This window comes from Bos mutus, chromosome 16 (genome assembly GCF_027580195.1).
Source record: "Bos mutus isolate GX-2022 chromosome 16, NWIPB_WYAK_1.1, whole genome shotgun sequence".
Lineage (NCBI taxonomy): Eukaryota > Metazoa > Chordata > Mammalia > Artiodactyla > Bovidae > Bos > Bos mutus.
In genome coordinates, this window is record NC_091632.1 from 71,657,733 (window position 1) to 71,675,603 (window position 17,871).

Below are 17,871 nucleotides of genomic sequence, written 5' to 3' on the forward strand. Positions count from 1 at the left end.
TCGGACTGCATGGAAGCCCGATCTGCCAAGGTCGGACTGACGGATGAGTGGACTCGGCTCCTTTGCGGCACGCGGTGGGACTGGGTCGTGGGAGGCTCCGGGCGTGGCCGGGGACCAGCTAGCATCCCAGGCGTCACTGGACTGCCCTCGTGTGTGGCGGTGGGACCTCGAGCTTGTTTTCCTGGTGGTCTGGCTGTGCCCCGGTTTTCTCTGGTCCCTGGACTGCGCCCGCGCCCCTCGCTGTGTTTGCTTGCCGCCCCTCCCCGGCGCTGTCAGCTTTCCCCCTGGCCCGCGCCGGTGACCATCTGCGCCCTCTTCCCCTGTCTGGGACCGAGCCGGTCTCGCCTCATGCGGGTGTCGTCACGCGGACTCCGCTGGCCGGTAGCGCCCTCGGTCCCCGAGAAGTGGGGAGTCTGGCTGGGCACGGCGAGGTGAACGTGAGGGCAGTGGGGGCGCCGGGCCGCGGCGGGAGAGCGTTCTCCCGGGCCGGCTGTGGCTCTGGGCGTTGGCGGAGGTGGGCGCGAGCCCAGCGAGGGCGGCCAGCCGGGGGCCGGGGAGGCCAGTCGGCGTCCTGGGTGCCGCGAGAGGGCCCTTGTGCGGGAGGCCTCAGAGGTGAGACCCCGAGGAGCGCCCCGGCGGCCCACTCGCTTCCGGGTCGTTTTGAAGCTGCCCCGGGGCCGCTCGCAATGGCGCGCCGCCACCCCACCTCCACCGCTGGTTCTGTGCTGCCGCTGCGTCTTCCGCTACGCCGGCCTACGTGGCCGCACGCCGTCGGTGTCCCGTCTCCGTCCGCTACGTCCGGCCCTCCTGGCGGATCCCCGGGGCTCTGCCCTGGTGTGTCTAGCTTGCCCTGTCGCCGCGGCCCCGTTCCGCTGCCCGGCATCGCCATCTGTCCGCCGACGTCGTTGCGTGCCAGAGGAGGCGGGAGCGCCCGTGTCCCCTCGCCGCGCCCCGCTCCAGTCCCCTCGGGCAGGTAGACGTCGGGCCTGTGTCCCCGACGCCGGGCGCCCTCTCGTTCCTCCGCGCCGCCGCCGTGGTGCGCTGCGTCCCTCGTGGGGTGACCCTGGGCGGTCGGGCCGTCCTCGCCTCGAGCGGGGCGGGGCGCGGCGGGTCGGTCCGGCCCTCGGTGTGCGCCTTCCTGCCCCATTTCTCACTCGTGGGTTTCAGGCTTGCCGCCGCGCCCAGCGCCCAGCGTCCGGCTCCTTGTGCTCGCCTCCCTGGAGAAGGAAATGACAACCCACTACTCCAGTTTTCTTGCCTGGAAAAGCCCGTGGATGGAGGAGGCTTGTGGGCTACAGTCCATGGAATCGCAAACATGGACGCGACTGAGCGACTTCACTTAAGTCTTAATGCATATATACATATATATTCGGAGAAGGCAATGGCACCCCACTCCAGTACTCTTCCTGGAAAATCCCATGGGCGGAGGAGCCTGGTACACTGCAGTCCATGGGGTCGCTAAGAGTCGGACACGACTGAGCGACTTCATTTTCACTTTTCATTGCTATCTTTGTATCTATTTTTTCATAAAGTAAAAGATCCTGTATCTGTCCTTCTGTACGCATTTTCATTTCACAATATATTTTTGAGATTTAGCCTTGCCATTTCACTTTCTCAAATTTTAATGATTAAATATCATTGCATAATGTGAATATGTCATAATTTATTTAAGATTATCCGTATTGATAAACAGTTATTATTTCCAACAGTTTTCTTTTACAAGTGGTATTGGAATGATCATTGACATATGGCTAGTGGTTATACAGAGACATAGGCTTGCTGAGTCAGTGAGTACACTTGTAATTTAAACTGATTTTGAAAACTCTACTACATTCGTTTATGTCTGTAATAGTTTATATAAAGTGCCTCTCTCCTTAACATTTCAGTAAGCTTTGATGTTACTCTTTATCATATCTGCCAGTCTGATGCACAAAAACATATTATTCTGCTATAACTCCCATTTCCTTTATATTAGGGTTTGTTTTGTTTTGTTTTTTCTTTTGGTATAACCCATATACGTTTCTTCAGTAAAGAGAATATATGCATTATTTCTTTTTTATAATTTAGTGTGATGAATAGTTTTCTTACTAATTTAAATAAGTTTAATTTTATATAATATGTATTTCAAGAAAAAACTCTCACTAGTGTTTAATGTGTTTATTAACAATTTCCTTTATGCTTTTTGTTTTGATTACAGTCTTGCTTGGTTTGTTCTTGTAAACATATTCTTTCATTTTTTTCTATATTATTTTTCAGGTTCAGATGTTTATTTTAACACTGTCTTGTCTTTTTGCTTCATTCTAACTTCGTGAGTGAGTGAATCTGTTTGATGCAAAATTCGAAGTGTACATTTAGTCTTTAATAAATCCAGGTCTGTTTTATACCTGGCAATCTGTGGTGGCACAGAAATTGGTAAGCTTAACTGATTATTACATCATTTTACTATTTATATTTTAATACTTGTAATTTTGGCACTTGAGAACACAAAACTAACAGGGAAGAAAAGAAGGAGAGTTAATAACAGGTATGTTTGTGTTGAAATGAACTAAAAACCCTCTTTAAAAATATTTATGAGTTAAATAATTCATATGAAATTTGTGGATATTACTTTGTGATCACTATTATAAGACTATAAGAGAAATGCCTAATACTTAATTGAAATCACAGTTAAAATGTATACTTCAGCTGGTTTCATGAGCCATTAGATTATAAACTGTATTGACACATAGCATGTCTTTATACTTTACTAAGAAGTCCTTATCCTCTGAATATTTGGGATCATTTATTCAATAATTAATTTTGAATGGACTTCTAAATGAGACTTTATTCACAGCATACACTGAGGTTTCTAATAATCTAAATGAGAAAAGTATGTGTATAACATGAAGTACTAACATTTGTCTATTTTGTGTCCAAAAATTCTTGTTTTTGTATGTCTAAGCTATTCTCTTGATATATTTTCAAAATTAAACCAAAATCCAAATTAGTCTTCAGAGAAATGTGCAACACCTTGAAATCAAGTGCTAAATTCTGTATGTGTGATAAAATATAATCTTATTTTTATGTAATTATTTTGAGGGAGAGAATATTAAATGAGTTCGTTTTCTAATTTGTTTAATCTAACCAGTTATTAGATTGTCAAAGACGTTTTCCTAACATAGTTACCAACATTGATAATAAGTAAAACACCAATAAGGATTAATAACAATATAATGATGGTGCTTAGAATTTATTCTTTACATTCCTTGGCCTCTGTAGGCAGACTTGTCTCTTAGTAAATTTACTAATTTATCTATTATTAAATAATAAATGTCCTTATTTATAAATTACTCTAAAGATTTTGGACCATTAATATGTAGAGACTCATTCTTAACCTTGAGATATATCATAGTTGATTATTTCAATGACTTCTGATTAAAAGTAACTTTAATAAAGTGATAACAATTATCAATTATATTGTTATTATTTATATTAAGTACAACAAAACTAAACTAGATTCCATCATATACGGAAACTTAAAATACAATGGAAAAGTTTAGACCAGTTCTCAGGACTATTTGAAGGTGTTAATACCTGTTCAGAGACCTAATTAGATGAGCATACCTAAAAATAAGCCCAAAACTCCAAGATATTTTTAAACTAAATGTTTATAAAATATTATGTTTGTGAATTAAAATGAAAACAAGTAATATTTTTTCAAGAAATTTAAAAAATATTTTGCTGAACATATACCCAACTTGGACAGACACACAAACACCTATGTAGGATAATTATTATATTACATTCTTTGTAATTTCCTAGATAAACCAATCACTTTAAGTTGACTTAAAATTAGGACACAAAATACCCATTTTTCCTAAAATCTTTAGTAATATTACTACATGTACTGCTGCTGTTGCTGCTAAGTCACTTCAGTCATGTCCAACTCTGTGCGACCCCACAGATGGCAGCCCACCAGGCTCCTCTGTCCCTGGGATTCTCCAGGCAAGAATACTGGAGTGGGTTGCCATTTCCTTTTCCAATGCATGAAAATGAAAAGTGAAAGTGAAGTTTGTTAAATGATGATCTAATCACAATTGTTTTGTGTGCACCATTCAGTTCAGTTCAATTAAGTCGCTCAGTCATGCTTGACTCTTTGTGACCCCATAGACTGCAGGACACCAGGCTTCCATGTCCATCACCAACTTGCGAATCCTGCTCAAACTCATGTCCATCTAGTCAGTTATGCCATCCAACCACTGCATCTACCATTGTCCCTTTCTCCTCCTGACTTTAATCTTTCCCAGCATCGGGGACTTTTCCAGTGAGTCAGTTCTTCCTATCAGGTGGCCAAAGTATTGGAGTTTCAGCTTCAGCATCAGTCCTTCCAATGAATATTCAGGACTGATTTCCTTTAGGATGGACTGGTTTGATCTTGCTGTCCAAGGGACTCTCAAGAGTCTTCTCCAACACCACAGTTCAAAAGCATCAATTCTTTGGTGCTCAGCTTTCTTTATAGTCTTAACTCTCACATCCATACATGACCACTGGAAAAACCATAGCTTTGACTAGACCGGACCTTTGTGGGCAAAGTAATGTCTCTGCTTTTTAATATGCTGTCTAGGTTGATCATAGCTTTTCTTCCAAAGAGCAAAGGTCTTTTAATTCCATGGCTGCAGTCACCATCTGCAGTGATTTTGGAGCCAAAAAATAACATCTCTCACTGTTTCCACTGTTTCCCTATTTGCCATGAAGTGATGGGACCAGATTCTATGATCTTTGTTTTCTGAATGTTGAGTTTTAAGCCACCTTTTTCACTCCCCTCTTTGACGTTCATCAAGAGGCTCTTTCGTTCTTCTTCACTTTCTGCCATAGGGTAGTATGATCTGCGTATCTGAGGTTATTGATATTTCACCCAGAAGTCTTGATTGCAGCTTGTTCTTCATCCAGCCTGGCATTTTGCATGATATACTCTGCATATAAGTTAAATAGGCAGGGTGACAATACACAGCCTTGACGTACTCCTTTTCCTATTTGGAACCAGTCTGTTGTTCCAAGTCTAGTTCTAACTGTTGCTTCTTGACCTGCATACAGATTTCTCGGGAGGCAGGTCAGGTGGCCTGGTATTCCCATCTCTTGAAGAATTTTCCATAGTTTGTTGTGATCCAGATAGTCAAAGGCTTTGGTGTAGTCAATAAAGCAGAAGTAGATGTTTTCCATTGGCTTAGTCTTTATGAAAGGTTTATGCTTCAACATAATCTACTATAATATAGGAACAAAATATAGAGAATAAATTAAAAAAAAAGAATGTCTATTTTACAGTATTATTTCCCTTGATTCAATATGTAATTACAATTTTTATGTTTCCAAAAACAATATGAAATCATCAACAATTTTCTAACCCATTTTTAAACAGGAAAAAAATGTGAGGAACATGTGTGGCTATTGATCAGATAAAGAAAGGGCAGGAACAGTTCTCTAAGGGTTTAACTTAAAGCAAGCATGTACCATATGACAGGAAGCCTCGAGTGGAAATCTCTTAAATATCCTCAAATCCTTGATCAAGATAATAAATCCAAAGCTGTAGCATACCCTGGAAAGATTTGTAGAGTTTAGTGTCACTATAAAAGATTTAAAGAATGAAGACCTAGACTTTTATCAAATCCCTTTTCAACTTACCTCCATGGCTTCTGCAAAAGTCAGATGGAATTGTCACAGCTAAGAGGAGTCCGGGGAGACACAACATCCAAATGTAATTATGCTATCATGGATAACATCCCGTAACAGCAAAAGGACAGTCAGTAAAAACAATGTTTTGTGAAGCAACCATTCATTCCTATTGTTAAAGTAGGGCAGCCTAATAGACATAACACCAGGCTTTTTCAGGGAAAAATAATTGAGATATTCTGTGACATTCTGAGGACATGACATAATTTTAGGGAAGCAAACCCCAAGCTGTGAAAATCAACTACTGAGCTTTGCTTAATAAGATCTGAGATTTCTAATGGCAGGGGAAAAAAAAAAAAGCAATAAGTTTAGAGTCTACATTTTCAAATTCTTAAGTTTCAGAAAGGGATACTCATTTATTTTAAATGGCCATGTATGGCTGGTGGCTACCATACTGAACAAGACAAAAATAATCTGGCATGGAAGAAGTACAAGGTATCCAAGAAGGTTTGAGATGTGTCTAATCAAGGTTTGAGATTATTTTAAGGTGTGTCTCTTTGGGATCCCACTCTAAAATCTGCCTTGTTGGTCAGAAATGCTTCTCCTTTGCAAGTCCTGAACAAATCTTGTCCTCTATAGCCTTATGAGTCTATCAAAATTCCTCAGCTTCTCAGCAGCATATGATAGATTCAGAGAAATCTTCAATAGAAGAGATGAGGAGGACCCAAAAATAGCCTCGTGTTTATACTTTCTGTCTCTTCTAGATGGTGGGCCTATAATTCTTTATTGTTGTGGAGAATCTCCATATTTATATTTAAATAAATTTAAATGAAATAGTCTTTTACATTCAATCTTGTGATGAAAGAACACATAGTATCAAATTTAGGTCTTGATAACATCTATTACCCAGAAATAAATGTTCCCAAATGCTAATAACACAAATTTTAGATAATTAGAGCATTTACTGGAGAAGGCAATGGCACCCCACTCCAGTACTTTTGCCTGGAAAATCCCATGGGCAGAGGAGCCTGGTAGGCTGCAGTCCATGGGGTCACGAAGAGTCAGACACGACTGAGCAACTTCACTTTCACTTTTCACTTTCATGGATTGGAGAAGGAAATGTCAACTGACTCCAGTGTTCCTTCCTGGAGAATCCCAGGGACGGGGAGCCTGATGGGCTGCCGTCTATGGGGTCGCAGGGAGTCGGACACGACTGATGTGACTTAGCAGCAGCAGCAGAGCATTTACTTGATATATTTAGGCATTTTCCTTAGTCCATTAACAAATATAGGCCAGGAAAATGTTAAAAATGGCTCATTGTTTTGCTAACACTTTAAAGTTGTCCTTTTATCTTTGTCCTTTCAAAAAGTTCTTAGTCATTTATCATCTGGGCTGTGACTATTCAACTCTGACAAATTCTGAGGATTCAATTCATATGGAACATTTACTATATTTAACTGTATTTTAAAACCTTAGCAATAGCAAATTCATTTCTGTTAATTGAAAATCAGAAAAATCAGAATTTGTATTCCTAAGTGTACTTTTCTTTGAATGATATATATTAGCCGTTACGCTGTAATTCCCACAACCCCATTATTAAAAAAAAAAAAAAAAAGAATTGAAAGCAATTACTTTCAATGAGCTTAAATTTTGAGAAACATATAAGAAAAAAATTTGAAAAATCCTAAGGCATGGATTGTCAATTAGCATAAAGGCAATTACAAATATTTTTAAACGTTCAGTTTTGTTTTTAAGTTAATCAAATTCATAAAATGTTTTTATATTTGTTCTAACAGGAATTTCTAAAGAAAAGTAACAGTAAATGACTCTACTTGAGCAAATAAAGCTAACAATTATTAAAATGGTCAAGGGTCAGGAAAAGTAGGCCAGGAGACAGAATGAGAACAAAAGCATCTTAGTTGAGCAGACAGTAGACCTACATTTTCTTGCATATCATCACTGGAATACAAGGTTTTCAACATGTTTTTGTTTGAGTTGCCTTTATTCACTCTTTTCTGGCTCTATTAATAGAAAAAAATATTTAGATTATTCTAGTTTCAATCACTCCTCTAGCCTGTGACAGTACCACTAAGACGTAAATGGGGAATGGTCATTTCTCCTAAAGAAAATGTGCTATTTGGCATAAGCAGTGGAAGAGGACAAGAAAAATCACAAATGTTTGTTACAGAAATCAGCTGGATGACATTTTATATCATAATATTTACCTGAGAAGGTAGACTGAAAACAGGTTTTGTTGTCCCATGTCTTGCTGGCTTGCAATCTCCTTACAATATTAGGAAAAGAATAAATCTCTAACTAAAAAGAGGCAACAATTCAACACAACAAAGGTAAATAATTAATATGCCTGACTTTAGGACTTCAGTTCAGTTCAGTTCAGGTGCTCAGTTGTGTCCAACTCTTTGTGACCCCATAAATCACAGCACACCAGGCCTCCCTATCCATCACCAACTCCTGGAGTTCACTCAGACTCACCTCCATTGAGTTAGTGATGCCATCCAGCCATCTCATCCTCTGTTGTCCCCTTCTCCTCCTCCCCCCCAATCCCTCCCATCATCAATCTTTTCCAATGAGTCAACTCTCTTCACATGAGGTGGCCAAAGTACTGGAGTTTCAGCTTTAGCATCATTCCTTCCAAAGAAATCCTAGGGCTGATCTCCTTCAGAATGGACTGGTTGGATCTCCTTGCAGTCCAAGGGACTCTCAAGAGTCTTCTTCAACACCACAGTTCAAAAGCATCAATTCTTTGGCACTCAGCCTTCTTCACAGTCCAACTCTCACATCCATACATGACCACAGGAAAAATGATAACCTTAACTAGACGGACCTTTGTTGGCAAAGTAATGTCTCTGCTTTTCAATATGCTATCTAGGTTGGTCATAACTTTTCTTCCAAAATAAGGGAGTATGGTATTGATGAAAGAATAGATAAATCAATGGAACAAAATAGAGAGCCCAGAAGTAGTTCCACACAAATATAGTAAACTGATCTTTGAACCATTTCATGAAAGAAAGCACTGATAAACTGAAATTCCTCAAAAAAAAAAAAAAAAAAAAAAAGTTTCTGCTCTGCAAAGACATCATCAGGAAAACAAGGCAAACCACAGACTAGAAGAAAATATTTGCAAAATGTCTATATGAAAAAGGTCTCTCAGCTAAAGTTAATTAAAAAAAATCTCTTATAACTCAATAGATAAAAACAAATAAAAACCTAGTTAGAAGATTATGAGACCTGAACAACCATCTCACCAAAGAAGATACCCAGATGTACAAGAAGCATATAAAAAAGTGAGTCGTCCTCTATCACTGTACACTTTCAAATTATAACAATGAGATACTTTTTACTGAAATATCTTAAATCTAGAACACTCCCAACATCAAATGCTGATGATGTGAAGCAACAGGAAGGTTCATTCATTGCTGATGGGAATGCAAAATAGTATAGTCACTTTAGAAGACCATTTGGTGGTTTCTTACAAAAGGAAACTTACTCTCACCATGTAATCCACCAACTGCAATCCTTGGTATTTACCCAAGTAAATAAATTGAAAACTTATGTCTATACAAAAACCTGCACAGAGATATTTAAAGCAGCCAAAACTGTATTTGTAACTTCCAATACATAGAAGCAATCAAAATGCCCTTCTGTAGGTGAATGGGTAAACAAATTTCGGTACATACAGATATTACATTATCAAGATACAAACATACATGAGTGAAACTTAACTGTGTATTAGTAAGTGGGGAAAAAAGCAATCTAATAGGCTACATACTATATGATTCCATCTACAGGATATTTTGGGAAAGCTGAAACTATGAAGAGAGTAAAACAAAATAAAATCAGTGTTTGCCAGGGGTTGGGAGTTGGTGAATAGGTGGAGCACAGAAGACTTTCAGCAGTGAAACTATTCCACATGATGCAGGGTATATGTCATTATACATTTGTCAAAATTGCAAAATGGATGACACCAAGATGAACTATGGACTCTGGATGATAATAATCTGTCAATATTTGCTCATTGATATAACAAATGTTCTGCTCTGGTGTGGGGTATGATGAAGAGGTTATGAGGTGAGGGGAGTGAGGACTGAATAGGGGGCGTGTGGGAGCTCTTTGTACTTTGCACTCAATTTTGCTGTGAACCTGAAACTGCTCGGAAAGAGCTTCTACAAGAATACTTTAGGAACTCAGAAACTTTTTTAGCCAGAGCTTTATAATCCATTCTATTCGTGACAATCTCCGAGCTGTTTCAGATTTGGCTAGTGACCACTCCTCCAGCGTCTTTTATGTTTCGACATATTTTTAGCACTTTATCATTTTCTGACTCCAAGATTACCTTGAGATTTCTTAGTCTCAGTCCCGATATCATCTATGTTCTAAGAATACATGATTCCTTTTCTGTGGAATATGGTTCATGCACTAAATGTCCATATTGCCGCTAGAGAAACTGAAAAATATCTCAGAAAGTACTTTAAATCACGAGATCCAATCAAGCATCACTGGGTATCTTTCCATCCAGTATTATCATTTATATTAATTCACAGTTAGAAGACTGTTCTCAACAACAATAGCATCCTGATAATTACTCATATACTAAATCTTACTTTGCAGATAAAAATGACATCACTCCCACACATAAAACTATTAATAAAACTCAATATAACCTTTCAGTTATAAGAGGACTGTGGTCAAATTCATTTGTATGTGGATAATGATATCAATAAGATAATATCAGGTTCCCTAATCTCCATTTCTATTCACTTGCATTATATTTCTTATCTGGGTTATACTAATTGCTTTTTTTTTTTTTTTAAATAAAACTTTCCAAAGTTTACTCTATAATCTTTGATCAAAATACAGATTACAAGCATTTGGAAACATTCTTGTTCTTGTGATACAGTGGTCAGAGAAATGTGATATTTATGGTTTACAAAACAGAGAAAGCAGTTATTTAGTAAACAAGGATGTACATTAATTACATGACCTTTCAGGAAAAGGTTACATATATTTTTCTTGGGTATCTGTGAAGATTTCTGATTGTTACCATGTCAACTAAAATTCATGACTTCTAGTTATTGCTGTTATAAAAATACATCAGGATTTCAGTGAGCTGCCATCTTTATATCCATAAAAAACCATTGGCACAACTATTTAAAATTCCGACTCTCTGTCTTACTTTTTTTTTTTTTAAATTTTAATTAATTTTATTTTATTTTCAAACTCCACATAATTGTATTAGCTTTGCCAAACATCAAAATGAATCCACCACAGGTATACATGTGTTCCCCATCCTGAACCCTCCTCCCTCCTCCCTCCCCATACCATCCCTCTGGGTCGTCCCAGTGCACTAGCCCCAAGCATCTAGTATCGTGCATTGAACCTGGACTGGCATCTCGTTTCATACATGATATTTTACATGTTTCAATGCCATTCTCCCAATTCTTCCCACCCTCTCCCTCTCCCACAAAGTCCATAAGACTGTTTTATACGTCAGTGTCTCTTTTGCTGTCTCGTATACAGGGTTATCATTACCATCTTTCTAAATTCCATATATATGCGTTAGTATACTGTATTGGTGTTTTTCCTTCTGGCTTACTTCACTCTGTATAATAGGCTCCAGTTTCATCCACCTCATTAGAACTGATTCAAATGTATTCTTTTTAATGGCTGAGTAATACTCCATTGTGTATATGTACCACTGCTTTCTTATCCATTCATCTGCTGATGGACATCTAGGTTGCTTCCATGACCTGGCTATTATAAACAGTGCTGCGATGAACATTGGGGTACACGTGTCTCTTTCCCTTCTGGTTTCCTCAGTGTGTATGCCCAGCAGTGGGATTGCTGGATCATAAGGCAGTTCTATTTCCAGTTTTTAAGGAATCTCCACAATGTTCTCCATAGTGGCTGTACTAGTTTGCATTCCCACCAACAGTGTAAGAGGGTTCCCTTTTTCTCCACACCCTCTCCAGCATTTATTATTTGTAGACTTTTGGATTGCAGCCATTCTGACTGGTGTGAAATGGTACCTCATAGTGGTTTTGATTTGCATTTCTCTGATAATGAGTGATGTTGAGCATCTTTTCATGTGTTTGTTAGCCATCTGTATGTCTTCTTTGGAGAAATGTCTATTTAGATCTTTGGCCCATTTTTTGATTGGGTCATTTATTTTTCTGGAGTTGAGCTGGAGGAGTTGCTTGTATATTTTTGAGATTAGTTGTTTGTCGGTTGCTTCATTTGTTATTATTTTCTCCCATTCTGAAGGCTGTCTTTTCACCTTGCTAATAGTTTCCTTTGATGTGCAGAAGCTTTTAAGTTTAATTAGGTCCCATTTGTTTATTTTTGCTTTTATTTCCAATATTCTGGGAGGTGGGTCATAGAGGATCCTGCTGTGATGTATGTCAGAGAGTGTTTTGCCTATGTTCTCCTCTAGGAGTTTTATAGTTTCTGGTCTTACGTTGAGATCTTTAATCCATTTTGAGTTTATTTTTGTATATGGTGTTAGAAAGTGTTCTAGTTTCATTCTTTTACAAGTGGTTGACCAGATTTCCCAGCACCACTTGTTAAAGAGATTGTCTTTAATCCATTGTATATTCTTGCCTCCTTTGTCAAAGATAAGGTGTCCATGTGTGCGTGGATTTATCTCTGGGCTTTCTATTTTGTTCCATTGATCTATATTTCTGTCTTTGTGCCAGTACCATACTGTCTTGATAACTGTGGCTTTGTAGTAGAGCCTGAAGTCAGGTAGGTTGATTCCTCCAGTTCCATTTTTCTTTCTCAAGATCGCTTTGGCTATTCGAGGTTTTTTGTATTTCCATACAAATTGTGAAATTATTTGTTCTAGCTCTGTGAAGAATACTGTTGGTAGTTTGATAGGGATTGCATTGAATCTATAGATTGCTTTGGGTAGTATACTCATTTTCACTATATTGATTCTTCCAATCCATGAACATGGTATATTTCTCCATCTATTAGTGTCCTCTTTGATTTCTTTCACCAGTGTTTTATAGTTTTTTCTATATATAGGTCTTTAGTTTCTTTAGGTAGATATATTCCTAAGTATTTTATTCTTTTCGTTGCAATGGTGAATGGAATTGTTTCCTTAATTTCTCTTTCTGTTTTCTCATTATTAGTGTATAGGAATGCAAGGGATTTCTGTGTGTTGATTTTATATCCTGCAACTTTACTATAATCATTGATTAGTTCTAGTAATTTTCTGGTGGAGTCTTTAGGGTTTTCTATGTAGAGGATCATGTCATCTGCAAATAGTGAGAGTTTTACTTCTTCTTTTCCATACTAATTGCTTTTAAAATCTATGAGTATGTTCATCAGTTCCATTTCTCTTGATTCCATATATATGTTAATGTACAATATTTGTTTTTCCTATTCTGACTTTTGTAAAGCAATTATCCTCCAATTAAAAAATTAAATATTTAAAATTAATATGTTTACTCAGAATATGCCCATTCCTTTCCTATTTTTATACCTAATCCCCTCTCAACTCCTATAGGTCTCTGCTTTCCTTAAATTCTGTTATATATTTGTGGGTTTCAAAAATCTGTGCATTCTTATTTCTTCATATTTCTTAATCAGATATAGTACATAATATACATAAAGCAAAAAAGTGTGCCTTTTTTGTTCTCTTGATACAGTATGAAAATATCTATATAACAGTACATAGAGTTCTTTATTATTTTTATAAGAGATCTATTGACTTCACATGCCATAGAATTCACCCACCTAAAAATGAATAGTGCAATAACTTTTAGCATAGCCACAGAGTTTTGCTACCTACACTACCATCTATTACAGAACATTTTCATCACCTCAAGAAGAAATTCCATAATTTTTAGATATAACCAGTCAATCCACAATGACCCACAGCCTTAGAGAACCACTAATCTTCTATCTCTATGTACTGCTATTCTGGAACTTTCACATAAATAGAATAATATATGTGTGTTTTTATGACTCTTTTCACTTAGCACAGTATCTTCAAAGTTCATCATATGTGGTGGTGTTCTTCATTCTTTTTTATGGTCAAATAATGTTTCATTGTATGTATGTGTACATAGTTTGCTTGTGTTATGTATATTATATTTATCTGTTCATTACTTGATAGATATTCAGTTGTCCATCCTTCATTTCATTTATGTATACATGTATATGTGGAATTGCTGCATTAAATGGCAACTTTATGTTTAACTTTTAGAAAATATAACAGAATGATTTACAAAGAATCTGTAAAATTTTACATTCTTACCAACAATACATGAGGATGTCAACTTCTATCCATCCACATTAAAAACATATTATCTGAACTTTAATTATAACATATTCTAGTACAATTAAATTGTTGTCTTGTGGTTTTGATTTTCTAGTCTCTATATCATTTATATACACTCTAGCCCTTGTTATTCCTTTCTTTCTGCTTGCTTTAATTTGATATTTTCTGTTGCCGTTGTTTCCAAAGGTGGAATAGCAAGTCAATGAAATGGTATGGACCTAACAGAAGCAGAAGATATTAAGAAGAGGTGGCAAGAATACACAGAAGAACTGTACAAAAAAGATCTTCATAACCAAGATAATAATGATGGTGTGATCACTCACCTAGAGACAGACATCCTGGAATGTGAAGTCAAGTGGGCCTTAGAAAGCATCACTACAAACAAAGCTAGTGGAGGTGATAGAATTCCACTGGAGCTATTTCAAATCCTGAAAGATGATGCTGTGAAAGTGCTGCACTCAATAGGCCAGCAAATTTGGAAAACTCAGCAGTGGCCACAGGACTGGAAAAGGTCAGTTTTCATTTCAATCCCAAAGAAAGACAATGCCAAAGAATACTCAACCTACCACACAATTGCATTCATCTCACACACTAGTAAAGGAATGCTCAAAATTTTCCAAGAAATTCCAGATGTTCAAGCTGGTTTTAGAAAAAGCAGAGGAACCGGAGATCAAACTGCCAACATCTGCTGGATCATGGAAAAAGCAAGATAGTTCCAGAAAAACATCTATTTCTGCTTTATTGACTATGCCAAAGCCTTTGACTGTGTGGATAACAATAAACTGTGGAAAATTCTGAAAGAGATGGGAATACCAGACCACCTGATCTGCCTCTTGAGAAACTTATATGCAGGTCAGGAAGCAACAGTTAGAACTGGACATGGAACAACAGACTGGTTCCAAATAGGAAAAGGAGTACGTCAAAGCTGTATATTGTCACCCTATTTATTTAACTTATATGCAGAGTACATCATGAGAAACGCTGGGCTGGAAGAAGCACAAGAAGGAATCAAGATTGCCGGGAGAAATATCAATAACCTCAGATATGCAGATGACACCACCCTTATGGCAGAAAGTGAAGAGGAACTCAAAAGCCTCTTGATGAAAGTGAAAGTGGAGAGTGAAAAAGTTGGCTTAAAGCTCAACATTCAGAAAACGAAGATCATTGCATCTGGTCCCATCACTTCATGGGAAATAGATGGGGAAACAGTGGAAACAGTGTCAGACTTTATTTTTCTGGGCTCCAAAATCACTACAGATGGTGACTGCAGCCATGAAATTAAAAGACGCTTACTCCTTGGAAGGAAAGTTATGACCAACCTAGATAGCATATTCAAAAGCAGAGACATTACTTTGCCAACAAAGGTTCATCTAGTCAAGGCTATGGTTTTTCCTGTGGTCATGTATGGATGTGAGAGTTGGACTGTGAAGAAAACTAAGTGCCGAAGAACTGATGCTTTTGAACTGTGGTGTTAGAGAAGACTCTTGAGAGTCCCTTGGACTGCAAGGAGATCGAACTAGTCCATTCTGAAGGAGATCAGCCCTGGGTGTTCTTTGGAGGGAATGATGCTAAAGCTGAAACTCCAGTACTTTGGCCACCTCATGTGAGTAGTTGACTCATTGGAAAAGACTCTGATGCTGGGAGGGATTGGGGGCAGGAGGAAAAGGGACAGCAAAGCATGAGATGGCTGGATGGCAACACTGACTCTATGGAGGTGAGTTTGAGTGAACTCTGGGAGTTGCTGATGGACAGTGAGGCCTAGCGTGCGGCAATTCATGGGGTCTCAAAAAGTCGGACACGACTGAGCGACTGAACTGAACTGATCAGACCTGATGTGATCTATGAGCTATCTCTTCTTTTTTAATATAGGTATTTAGAATTACAGTCTGCTGTGCCCTCACATAGAGACACCTTGCCACAAGTGGTGGCTGAAAGAAAGAAGGAATTTTCAATTTCTTATCCCCAATTATATCAAAATTAATGTCTGCAAAAGGTAGCTGAGGAAAGGATGAAAACTGCTTATGTTCTGCCCATCCAGATCAGGTGTCATTGTCCCCAAACTGGGACCTTGGGAGAAAGGAAGCCTGTGTCCTTAGCTGCACCCATCTGGAGATTGGGGGTTCCATTACTCTGGGCTAGCAGAATGAAAGGGGCAGGTCGTAAAGCAAACACCACAGCTTCTCTCTGTTCTTGTGGAATTTCAGTAGACATTCTTGACTAAATGTTCCATCATTTGCTGTACTTTTAGGTCTATTCCCAAAGACTTCATATGTTTTTATTCTTAAATGTCTTTTATTCTTTTCACTGAGAATTGGGTACATGGAGCCCCTTAAAATGTCATGCCAGAATCCAATCTCTTCATTTTTTAATATTGTAGTTTAATGTATAGATAAAAAATCATTTAAGCAATAAATAAAGAGCCTCTCGATGAAAGCGAAAGAGGAGAGTTAAAAAGCAGGCTTAAAACTCAACATTCAAAAAACAAAGATCATGGCATCTGGTCCTATCACTTCTTGGAAAATAGATGGGGAAACAGTGAAAGAATTTATTTTCTTGGGCTCCAAAATCACTGCAGATGGTGACTTCAGTGATGAAATTAAAGGACACTTGCTCCATAGGAGAAAAGGTATGACAAACCTAGATAGTGTATTAGAAAGAAGAGATATCATTTTTTCAACAAAGGTCCCTCTAGTCAAAGCTATGGTTTTTTCAGTAGTCACGTGTGGATGTGAGAGTTAGACCATGAAGAAGGCAGAGCACTGAAGAACTGAAGCTTTCAAGCTGTGGTGCTGCAGAAGACTCTTGAGAGTTCCTTGGACTGCAAGGAGATCAAACCAGTCCATCCTAAAGGAAGTCAAGACTAAATATTCATTGGAAGGCCTGATGCTGAAGCTGAAGCTCCAATACTTTGGCCACCTGATGCAAAGAGCTGACTCACGGGAAAAGACTCTAATGCTAGGGAAGATTGAAGGCAGGAGGAGAAGGGGCTGACAGAGGATGAGATGGTTGGATGGCATCACTGACTCCATGCACATGAATCTGAGCAAACTCTGGGAGACAGTGAAGGACAGGGAAGCCTGGTGTGTTACAGTTCATGTGGTTGCAAAGAGTCGGACACCATTGAGCAACCAGACAACAACAAGGTATGCCCATTTAGGTGTGTCCTATAGCTTGTTATAGGACTTCCCTGGTGGCTCAGATGGTAAAGCGTCTGTCTAGAATGAGGGAGACCTGGGTTCAGTCCTGGGTTGGGAAGATCGCCTAGAGAAGGAAATAGCAATCCAGTACTATTGCCTGGAAAATCCCATGGACAGAGGAGCCTGGTAGGCTACAGTCTATGGGGTCACAAAGAATCGGACATGACTGAGTGATTTCACTTTATAGCTTGTTATTAGGAATAATACCAGAAGAGTACATATTTGCATGTTGGGAATATTTTTAGAGATGAATATTTAGAGTTACTGTATCAAAGTGTGATTTTTGATCCAATGGATTAATGCACATATATGTATATATATATATATATTTTTTTTTTTTTTTGCAAGCGTGCTCAGTCATGTCCAAATCTTTGTGACTCTATGGACTATAGCCCACCAGGCTCCTCTTTCCATGGAATTTCCTGGGCAATCTATATTTTTATAGTTACTGTGAAATACATTTACACTAGGGTGGTTGCTGTTGTTTAGTCGCTAAGTCATGTCCAACTCTTTTGTGACCCCATGGACTCTAGCCCACCAGGATTCCCTGTCTATGGGATTTTCCAGGCAAGATTATTGGAGTGGGTTGTCATTTGCTTCTCCAGGGAATCTTCCTAACCCAGGAATCGAACTCACATCTCCTGCATTGGCATGTAGGTTATATCATTTTTAATTCTACAAGAAATATAGGAGATTGCCTGTTTCTCCACAGACTGACTGAAA